This window comes from Accipiter gentilis, chromosome 33, assembly GCF_929443795.1.
Source record: "Accipiter gentilis chromosome 33, bAccGen1.1, whole genome shotgun sequence".
In the NCBI taxonomy this organism is placed as follows: Eukaryota; Metazoa; Chordata; class Aves; order Accipitriformes; family Accipitridae; genus Astur; species Astur gentilis.
In genome coordinates, this window is record NC_064912.1 from 895,977 (window position 1) to 906,740 (window position 10,764).

The 10,764-nt window shown below is 39.7% G+C and overlaps 1 long non-coding RNA gene across 2 annotated transcripts; it reads right to left on the reverse strand.

Moving 5' to 3' along the window:
- Positions 1-5,836: 5,836 nt before the first annotated feature.
- On the reverse strand, positions 5,837-10,757 carry LOC126033899 (uncharacterized). Of its 2 annotated transcripts, none has more exons than XR_007504515.1 (4): positions 10,519-10,757; positions 9,581-9,688; positions 7,314-7,623; positions 5,837-6,415 (listed from the first exon to the last, which is right to left on the reverse strand). It is a non-coding gene; the product is annotated as an uncharacterized LOC126033899 (long non-coding RNA). The 2 variants fall into 2 exon arrangements; XR_007504514.1 differs by having other exon boundaries at positions 10,162-10,757.
- Positions 10,758-10,764: the final 7 nt, after the last annotated feature.

Sequence of the window (10,764 nt, forward strand, 5' to 3'; positions counted from 1 at the left end):
GCAGAAAGGTAAAAAATGGCCCCATGCAGGACAATCTTGTGATCTAAGAAAAAAAAAAAAGTAGAAAAAAGTCTTGAAAAAACACAGGCAACTGGGAATTTTCACATACAACAAATGAAAACTAAATACTAAGGCAGTCAGTTGTACCTAGCAGCATATGTATGGGCATATTCAACTGCACCTCGAGCACTGTGTTCAGTTTTTGGCCCCTCGCTATAGGAAAGACATTGAGTTGCTGGAGCGTGTCCTGAGAAGGGCAACAAAGCTGGTGAAGGGTCTGGAGCACAAGTCTAATGAAGAACAGCTGGGGGAACTGGGGTTGTTTAGCCTGGGGAAAAGGAGGCTGAGGGGAGACCTTATCGCTCTCTACAACTACCTGAAAGGAGGTTGTAGAGAGGTGGGGATCGGTCTCTTCTCCCAAGTCACAAGCGATAGGACAAGAGGAAATGGCCTCAAGTTGTACCAGGGGAGGTTTAGACTGGATATTAGGAAGAATTTCTTCACCAAAAGGGTTGTCAAGCATTGGAACAGGCTGCCCAGGGAAGTGGTTGAGTCACCATTCCTGGAGGGATTTAAAAGACCTGTAGACATGGCGCTTAGGGACATGGTTTAGTGGTGACTGGCAGCGCTAGGTTAACAGTTGGACTTGACGATCTTAAGGGTCTTTGCCAACCTAAACAATTCTATGATTCTGTATCCTGCAAGCAGAAGTAATACAGAACTGAGTGGGATTACAGTGATATGTCTATTAATTATTTATGTAAGAAATATCTGTCTTTGGTATATATGAGTCTACAGATCCACAGCAACATATTCAGTAACTCCCACTTTACAAACACTAATCAGGTCTTACACCTTCTTGTGAATATTGTCTCTGGTTTAGAGATGGAAGAAACTGAGGCAGAAGTGTTAAATGGACCCCAAAAGACCACAAAGGGAAGGGGTGCTAGAGCTGGCATTAGAGTAAAGGAGCTTTTGAGGGCTAAATGAAGATCCGGAGTCTGCATTTGACCTGTGTTTCCATCTTTCCATGGCAGTGTGAAGCACTGCCATGGCCAACAGTCTGCCTTGGTGCACTGTCGCTTCCTGACTGTAATAGAGTTATCAAGGTAAGGGAAATGCCAAAACAGTTGTACTTGGATAGGGACCAGCTATTCCCTTCTGCAGCACAGCTACAGAAAACCACTGCAGGCAAACCTCAGAGCAGTCAGTCAGATCTTGGGCTCAGCTGAACTTAAGACTGTGGAGTTCAAGCAGGAAGGCAGCAGAAAGCCATCTTCTCCGTACTGAGTCCAACCTGGCGCAATAGTGAAATGAGGTGTTGATTTGTGAAAAGGGTCCCAACACACACATTTGATTTAGAGCTTTTGAAGAAGAGTCTAATTCCAAAGTCATGATGAGCAATGACCCTAAAAGCTTCATATTACACAAAGGGAAAGAACTTTAACCCTACCCATAAAGCATAATTGCAATGGGAGTATCACATCTCATTGGTAATTAACAGTTTTAAGTCTTATGACTGTTTCATCCTATGTTATGTCATTATAGCTAACTATATTGCTGGTATACTATAGATTCATTGCATGACAGCTTTTAGAGACAGCTACATTTATAGCAAAAAACATGTTTGTCTCCCAAAAAAAGGAGAGTTGACACAGAAAGGATAGACAGGACAGGATAGGACACGATAGGATAGGGTAGGATAGGATAGGATAGGGTAGGGTAGGGTAGGGTAGGAGTAGTTCACTCATAAGGGACCTACAATGATTAAGTCTGAGGTGTAATTAGTTATGGCATGGGTCACCACTAAATCATGAGGCATCTGAATGTAACCATCAGATTTTCAAACATTCCCCCCACAGAGCAGGTCCAGTCAAGCGCAGCAGAGGCAACAGGTGTATACATATAAGCAACAAATGTGAATGCAAAAACCGCTGAAAAATTTAAAAATGAAAAAGTTGACCAACATGTCGGGCCTTGATTCGCACTCTTGCATGGGAAACTATATATGACAAAAAGTTGTACTGTTATGCACAACAAAAATAGCATACCAGCAAACTTGATTGCATTTAAAATATTATGAATAAAAATTTACAAGATCAGGTGATGAGAGAAATAAGGCAGGTAAAGGGTGAGAGAAGGCTTACCAATTTATTTTGGTTCATTCCTCATTACATTGAACTTCTAATTTCGTGTAATCTAGAGGGTATATAAAAACATTTATATAGTTTTCTTGCATTTTGCCCACATACATAAGAAACTATAACAATGGGAGGGACAATAATTAAAACCCATAAAATTGCGTAGCCTGTTGAGTTCAGGGTATTACCCCCACTTCTTGACTGTAATCTCAAAAGGCCCTCACTGAGGTGAGGTGATCTGAGCTTAAGGACATGTTCCTTTCTACAAAAGACAGTTTGTTCAAGTCCTAGGACGTTGTTAAAGCTCCTTATGAAAAAGACAGGTGATTACCTTAAGTTAAATTATACATTAAAATATACATTCCTGTATTTATAAATCCATAAATAATTCAAAGTCTAGAGATGAGTCAAGAAACAGCACAAATGCTAGGTGCTGCCACATGTGAGAGTTAAAATTACCACTTCAAAATGAAAGTTGGCAAGAAAAATATTTGCTTATTCTATCCCTCTTGGTTTTTTATTGCATCTAGTGTAGGAACTTATATGATTAAAATTTTTATTTGCTTAGCACTAACAATATACTAAAAACTAATTGTTCTATAGATACGACTGCAACATCCCTTTCCTAAAGAATTTACTTTTCCAAGTAGATAATATAAAGGCAACACACAAGGAGTGACAAATGCATAGAAACACTGAGACTAAGCAAGCCAAATCAGCACTGTTTTTTAATAACCACATAATCTCCCATTAGCCTTTTTTTTTTTTTCCTTTGGACAGTTGGAACTTTGCTGTGTGAAAGAATAAATGGTTTTAGGTTTTCATCTTGATGGCACATGGCCAAGGAAAATATTAAATTGTTTATAGTGGTTAGAATTTACCTTCAAATAATATTTAGCTGAAAAATCCAAGGTGGTGTTTCTGCAGAAAATTATGGCATCATAGTACCAATATGAGAGTTGTGGCAGAGGTAGGATTTCTGTAAACCAGACTTTTAGGAGTGATTAAAAATACCTGTACAGCAAAAACTACTTGTGCTTTCTTTCTATAAGACAGTATCTGGAAAGTTGACTGGCAAAATTTAGCTGTGGGAATGGGATCATATAAGAACTTTTTAAAGAGGTTTATTTCTGTCTAGCATTAAGAACTGTTTAGTGGTATCCCTTTTAAGTTTAAAGGGAACTCTTGATTTAGCTTCAAATAATTTAATTAAATTCCATAAATATTTTAAAGGCAATGTTTACAGAAGACCACTGAGCTCATCTCCCTATTTGTTAAGGTCAGGAAAAAAACATTCTGGTAGTCTTACAAAAACTCATTCACCCAGTAATTTCTGAACTGTGATAATTACATGCTTTGGCCAGAGAATGTATGTTACAGAGATATTCAGCCTTCATTTTTAAATAGACAATCTACCGTATCTCTTGGAAATCCTTACCGGTATTTCCAGCTTTAAATATTTTATTTTTAATTTACAGCCATGGGATCTTAATGTACCTTCTACAGGACTCAGGAGCTGTCTTGAATCAGACATCATTCCTTGGTAGGTACTTACAGACCACAGACTCTCATATTTCTGTTTGTTAATTCTCTTCTCACTGAAGAAACTGCATGTAGTTTTCTACATTATTACACAGAGTTTCTATTAATTAAATGGACTGTAAACAAAAAGGTAGATAAAACTATGTATTGGATACCTTCACAACCATGAAATTTTTGTATAGACTAGCTCACCCTACATCTACTCACCCTGCTAAGCACTCCATCATTGTTTTGCAAATAATACTCTCATTTAGTCAAAATTTAATTAACTGCTTTGATGTAGCGCTTTGCTTTCTGTAACCAATGCAGAAAAAATGCACACCAGTTCATCCTTGCTTCTCTTTTACATTTCTTCAGTAGTGTAAATGGCACTAGTATAAATATGCACAACAAACAAACAAACAAAAAGCATTTTCAATCTAGGAGCAGCAGGCAAGATGGTGCAAATACCAAACAAGATCTCAGAGAGTTGTTAGGGGCCATGTAATGTGATCCATTCCCTGTGCGATCCTAATGGCTAATCAAGGAGGCATTCTGAAGGTTCTGCAGAACTGTAACCAGAGCCTTAGTCTTAGAGGATGGTGAAGAGAGGAGGAGGAAGTCAGACCTCATAGGAAGGCGCAGGAGAGTTTTTGTTTAGCATTAAAAAACCATAGTAAAAGCAACTTTCATTCTGGGTGAAATCCCTGAGATCCGCAAACATGGATTTCTGCATCCCTGAAGGCAACTCCCCTTCTTTTTTGCAATGTATTTTATTTGAGTTTTTTAAAGAACGTATGAAAGCAGAGATGAATTCACCATTAGCACTGTGATTCTGTCTTTGAAATGCTTCAAGCAATTATATTTTTGACAATATTTTGATGAAAACACAGATTTATAAAATCTGACATAATTTTCTTCCAATCTGCTGGTTTGCTGAATTTTAAAGTGCACTCCTCATTGCTGCAATGATACGGTTTAGCAACAGAAAAGTTAATTTTTCCTCTACCTCTCTTCAGTGCACTTCAGAAGCATTTTCTGGACAGTTTTAAAAATTGCATCTTTGCCTAAAGCAAATGTCTTTTTCACATGTTTCTCTAAAGTTAGCGTATACCCATCTATTATCTATCTTTTGATCTGTCGCAATAAACTGCTCAGCTTGTCCCCAGTACTCACAGCTGAAGTTCACTTGAGAGCTGTGCTATACATCAGGAAATGATACGCAAATGGTATAGTATTTCCTTACGATGGTATTGTGCTAATTACCAGATCACCACTGACTGCAGTGGTGATCTGCCCTAAGGATCTGTAGGATCAGAGTTCCATCTTCCATCTCTGTATTTTATTAATTCTCATTGCTTTATTACTGATATCCAAGTGTGCTTTTCAGGGGAGATAATAATTACATTCACGGTGAATATTAACACCAAAAATACACGCAAAGTGTAAGTTCAGTGTTGGTGGGGTTTTTTGCTAACTTGCATGTAGACATTTTTTTCTTGCATATTAAATCAGTAAGTAGACCTTGAGCTGAAGGCAAAAAAGATTTCCTGAATGAGGCTGGGATGTCCTGGCCTGCTGATCTCAGACCTTTTATTCCCTGCCCTATAAAGTAGAGAGAGGAGAAAAAAAAAAAAAAAAAACAAAACCCCAAGCAAGCTATATTATATGAAAACCATGGCCACTGCAAGGAAGGGTATCTCATGATAAATTAAGAAAGAGTAAAGGTGTAGTAAAATGTGCAGAAGCTCATGATGTTTTCAGAAACACTGGCTGCTGGTAAATGTTTTGTAATAGCCCTTCTGCACCTGCTATCCTTCCATGCCAGTGAGAGACAGAGAAACATGGAGTAGGATGGGAGATTTCAAACGTCAGTTTTGACACATATATTCTGTACCAGCATGCTGCTTTCCTCCCGTGTCCTGGACCTTAACCCCAGCCCCACTTTTACTCCTGTGCTTTCAGCTGACAAACTGCAGGTGCAGGGACATGCCTGGGTAGGACAGTCTTTTCAAGGAGAAAGGGGCAGCTGCACACACCTTAGTGCTTAGAAGATTTACATCAACTCCCCCACTTTTCTCCATTTGCTTTTTATAAAGTAGGAGAGAGACTCTTGCAGCGCCTCTAGAAACCTAAGCTACATTTAAAAAAGACCTTCAGCACAAATTTAAGGTGACAGACAGATGCTCAGATATGGCAATAAGGGATGCAGTACAAGTACCAAAAGAGTCAGGTTGCTTTTATTAGCAGTTCGGCAAAGAGGGAAAATTCTGCCTCTGACAAGGGGAAAGAATATAATTAACTAACAAGACTCCTTAGTTTAGTGCCATATTAAATCCATGGTGGGTTTTAAGGTCTGTCCTGAACCCGTGGGAGGGATGGCTTCTAAGTGAGCTGGAATGAACATCAGCAAATGAAGCAGTAATGCTAAGGAAGGCTACATTATTAATTATATTAAAGAGCTTCCTCGAAACAGCAGGACATTACAGAAAAAAAATAATAGCTCATCCCTCAGACACTGCAGTAAGCAAACACACACAAGTGTGAGTCTTCCTGCTGTTGTAAACCCTCCTCTCCCCTGCTCACCCCGTGCAGTGGGGATTTTCATCCCTTCCAGCCACTCAGCCTCGGCAGTAAGCAGCACACATCATCTGGTGACAGAGCCTCTGACAGCATCAGCAGCAAAAAGATGGTTCAGAGCTTGGCAGCAGAACAACCTCTGGGGACCCAGTGAGCCTGAGAGAAGACACTGCCTGGCCAGTAAGAAAAATACGCAGTCATGAGAAGGTTATGGCAAAATATGTTAAATGATTACATATTAATGCTCTGTTTCCTCTGTTTTCAGAAGAAATACACAATTCATTGCAAAATGAAGTATAACACCTGACAAATTAAAATCACTCATCTGCCTGAAAACGTTGCACTTACTACAGCTATACTTTGACCTGGCTATTCATGACTGAAGAGGTAACAAAAAATACACTATCTTTTCTTTTCAAAAAGATTTAACACAACTTGTCACAAAACCAATTTCACCATTTTCTCTCATGGAAGGCAATCACTTGGAAACAGAATGCAAATGACACATGCGTTAGTAAGTTAAGCATTAAGCTTGAAGGACTGTGCACAATACTTGAGGAGTCCCTGAGACTGAGATCTTGGTGATGAAAAATCCAGATAAACAAGAGGAAACATATACCAGAAAAGACTGCCTGTTTTAAGATAGAAAATTGAAGCTATATAATCAGAAAAACTGGCACAAGAACTTCAAGGGCAGGAGAAGGACTTGATACTACTTTCAGTAAGCTTTCTGTAAAACTTAATTACAATTATCTGTGTAGGTTTTTATGAGAGGACTAAAACCAAGACTTCTGAGAGCTTCAGGAAATAACAAAAGCTCTGCAGTTTTGGAATAAATTTACGGTCAAGGCAAAATGTTATGATGATACATTTATAGATGCACAGGTGTAGGAACCAGGTAATCATTCAAATAAAAATCAGAATGACTGAACATCAAGATGAATGGAATTTGACAGAATATAAGAGACCTAATAGCCAGGAGACTGTTAAAATAATAGATATACTTATAAGGTAGAACCTAAGGCAAACCTTGAGTCAACCAGCTACACACAACCATGCTCCAGAACTTACAAAGCCATCACGGATCCTCTACATTAAAGGTTTTCTTCAAGGATGGTTTCCATAGGTTGTGTTCAGAATCTCCATCTTACTTGTCAGCCAATTGATTTTTCTTATCAAATTCTCTTCCTTGAAGCAGTAATGGAAAAAGAGCTCTCCTCCTTCTCTCCTATGTCTGAATTGGTCTGGTTCTTGCCCGTAAGTGTTGTGAGTAGATGAGGTTTTTGATGCACTGCTGCTTCTTCAGTTTTAAATTTTTTGGATCTTCCCACTTCGTTTGTGATGCAAGTCCACACCTCTTCTACCACATAAAAACTTCTTACTGGAGAGAAGATGGAAATAACAATAGTCTTCAAGTTCAGTGTTCCCAAATGATTTCTGGATCATAGATTTTTAATCAGTCATGTCTACTACTCCTGATTCTCCTCTAGGAAGCTCTGATCAACAGCAGAGAGACCACAGCTGCTGACATACAGATTCAGCAGAAAAGTATTTCACCCGGCCATGCTCAAAAAGTTATCTTTAACTGACAAGACACCCAAAGTGTTTTTATGCCTGTCCCTTTCCTCCCTAAAGACAGCCTAAAGGTTCTTCTAGACATGCAGTAACCTAAGTCTGGACAAACATTCATGCCACCATTGCAAATCCTTCACAAATATTTGACCTCACCATCATTAGTCCTATATATACTGAGTCTTACTAAGAGCTCATGAATCAAACACACCTTCAATCTCTACTCCAGATCATTTATGAGCTGGAGCTAAAAGGGGGGGAAAAAAAAAGAGTAAAATTCAAAAGGTGAATTAATTCTAACACATCAAATTCACATAGCCTGTTAGCCAAAGATTGAAAGGAGGGAGGGGGAAATATTTCATATATTTGGAAAATATATATTACCTATTTCCATATATATAACATGGAACATTATGAAATATATGTAATTATATATATCCATATACACACACATATATATACAGAAAATATTTCATAGAAATATATATATGGAAAACAAAACACTTCTAAGGGAGAATATTGGAAGTGTGGGTCCAGACTCGCTGTGCAAAGGAATCCAGTATCTTCAACTCATTATTTACATAGCAGGATGCTAATATGTATCTTTCCTTTCCACCCCTTCGGCACTACAGTGAATTTCATCCAGCATATTAGTATTTTTCATAAGCAATGTGATTGCAGCACAGGTTCCTGAAGTGTGATACAAATACCACTAGTGGCACAAACATGTCTTAGAAGTGCTACAAAGCTTCACACAGAATGGGAACCTGCTGCTGCTCCCAGCAGCATTGGTACATGCCCCCACTGCTGCTAGGAATGGTTATAGCCTGACAAGAAATCTGAGAGTCTTTGGGCTTTAGTACCCTGCGTGTATGTATTATTTCCAAGTCTGGAATCTTAGATTCATTCTTTGAATTTAAAAAGTAGTGCTGTTGCAGTATATTGATAGCTGAAAAGGCTCTCCCAGATGCCATTTTAACGATACTTGCCAGCAGGCATCCTTCATGAAGATGTAAATCAGGAACGAAATGAGGGGCGGCACTGTTAGAAAGAACTGGGCTTGAGAGCATTTCATAGCTTTTGTAAGGAAGTACCTAGAATCAAAATCCAGCTGGTTTCCTGAAAATTTGCACATCATTAGGAAAGCTCTAACCCTAGTTTTCAAATCAATCACACACACAATTGTATATGTTTTATATACACACTCACACACATTTATTTTTGTATATACACACATATATATATACACATACACATGTATATAAAAATGTTATTGTTATCCAGACACTTTTATTTTTGCTAAATGCTGCTAGAAAATATTTTTATTTGGCCAAAAGAGTTGCTTTCAGGAGCTGGTTCTTAGTGTACTGGATTTAGCTGGGAGTGAGTTTATTTTCTTCACAGCAGCTGATACAGTCCTGTGCTTCAGGCTGGTGAGGAAAACAATGTTGGTAACACAACCATGTTTTAGCTGACCAGAGAGATGTTCCATGCCATGTAGCATCATGTTCAGCAAGAAAGCTAGGGGAGAAGTTTTTTCCAAGGTAACCATTGCTTGGGGGCCAGGTGGGCATCAGTCTGTTGATGGTAAGCGATTGCTTGTGCATCACTCGGTGGGGTTTTTCCCTTGTTTTTTTCCCCTTTCACTTACTAAACTGTCTATATCTCAACCCACAAGGCTTTTTGTTTTTTACTCGCTTTTGCCATTCTGATTCTCCCCCCCATCCCACTGAGGGAAGTGAGTGAGCAGCTGGGTGAGAGCTCACCTGCTTGTCAGGGTCAGCTCACCACAGCTAGGTGAGGACGACATAGGTCAGCAACGTGAAGCATCCTCTGCACATAAGGTAATGATGCTGTTTCAACATCCTCCATGCCTGCAGCCCAAGGAAGTGAGAAATCATACGGTAGGATAAAATAAAAACCTTCTACTTGGCAGCACAAGCGATGTCTACAACAACAGCATTTCTAAAAATAGACTTTAAGGATATCTTGTAGTCTGACTCTGTTCACAAGTCAGATGCTCCTAAAATTGTTAGTTATTGAACTATTTTCAGTACACACCACTACTGAAAAACTTTTGTTTAACATGGTATTCCCTGCTGTGTGTGTACCTTTGACTCACTGACACAGGAGCGGGAACAAACCTCTGGATTCCCAAGTCCTCCTGCTTGCTGTGAAGGACAGCCATGCCACATAACCTTACTCGTGTATTCATCAAGCTCTATTTTAAAATCAGATAAGGCACTGGCCCTCACTGTTGCTGTTGTGAGGCCTGCCTTATTTGACGGCTCTTTGTGCCTTGTTTGGGTAGAAAATATTCTTCAAACAGGAAGAGAAATATACTTACCCTTTCAATCATATAGGGGCTTTGGGTTTTTTTTTTGTGTTTTTTTTTCTTTCTTTTTCTTCTTGTTTCCTTCTTTTTCCTCTTTTCATTACCAGGACCCTGCTCTTCTGATAACTAGAAACCTCTAATTTATGCTTGGCTGGTTTCTATCTGTTCTCGTGCAGCATTGCCTACTAGCTTAAGTAACTGCTCTCTTTCCCCATTTCTTGCACCAGACACTTCTCCTGACACATCCCAAAAGATATGCCTTCGTCCCCCCCAAAGCATCGCATTTTTGACTCCAGCTTACGATGCACGACAAACCAGTTCTTTCTGCGCTGCTGCTCCCTCATCAGCTACTCCCCGTCTTCTACTTACCCACTTGGCTTCCTCCTTTTATACGCACCGGTTTTAATTCTCTTTACTAAATTTCCTCTTTTTGACTGAGGATAGTTCCGCCGGCTTACCACGCTGCTTTTCAAACCCGATCCTTTCCCTTCAGATTCCCTTCCCGCTCTGCCTCAACCCAGCGGGGGAGGCCCCGGCCCCGGCCCCGGGGCCGTGCCGCGGCCTACCAGCGGCCTCAGCCCGGGGAGCGGCGGGGTCCGCCGCCGGCCCCGGCCC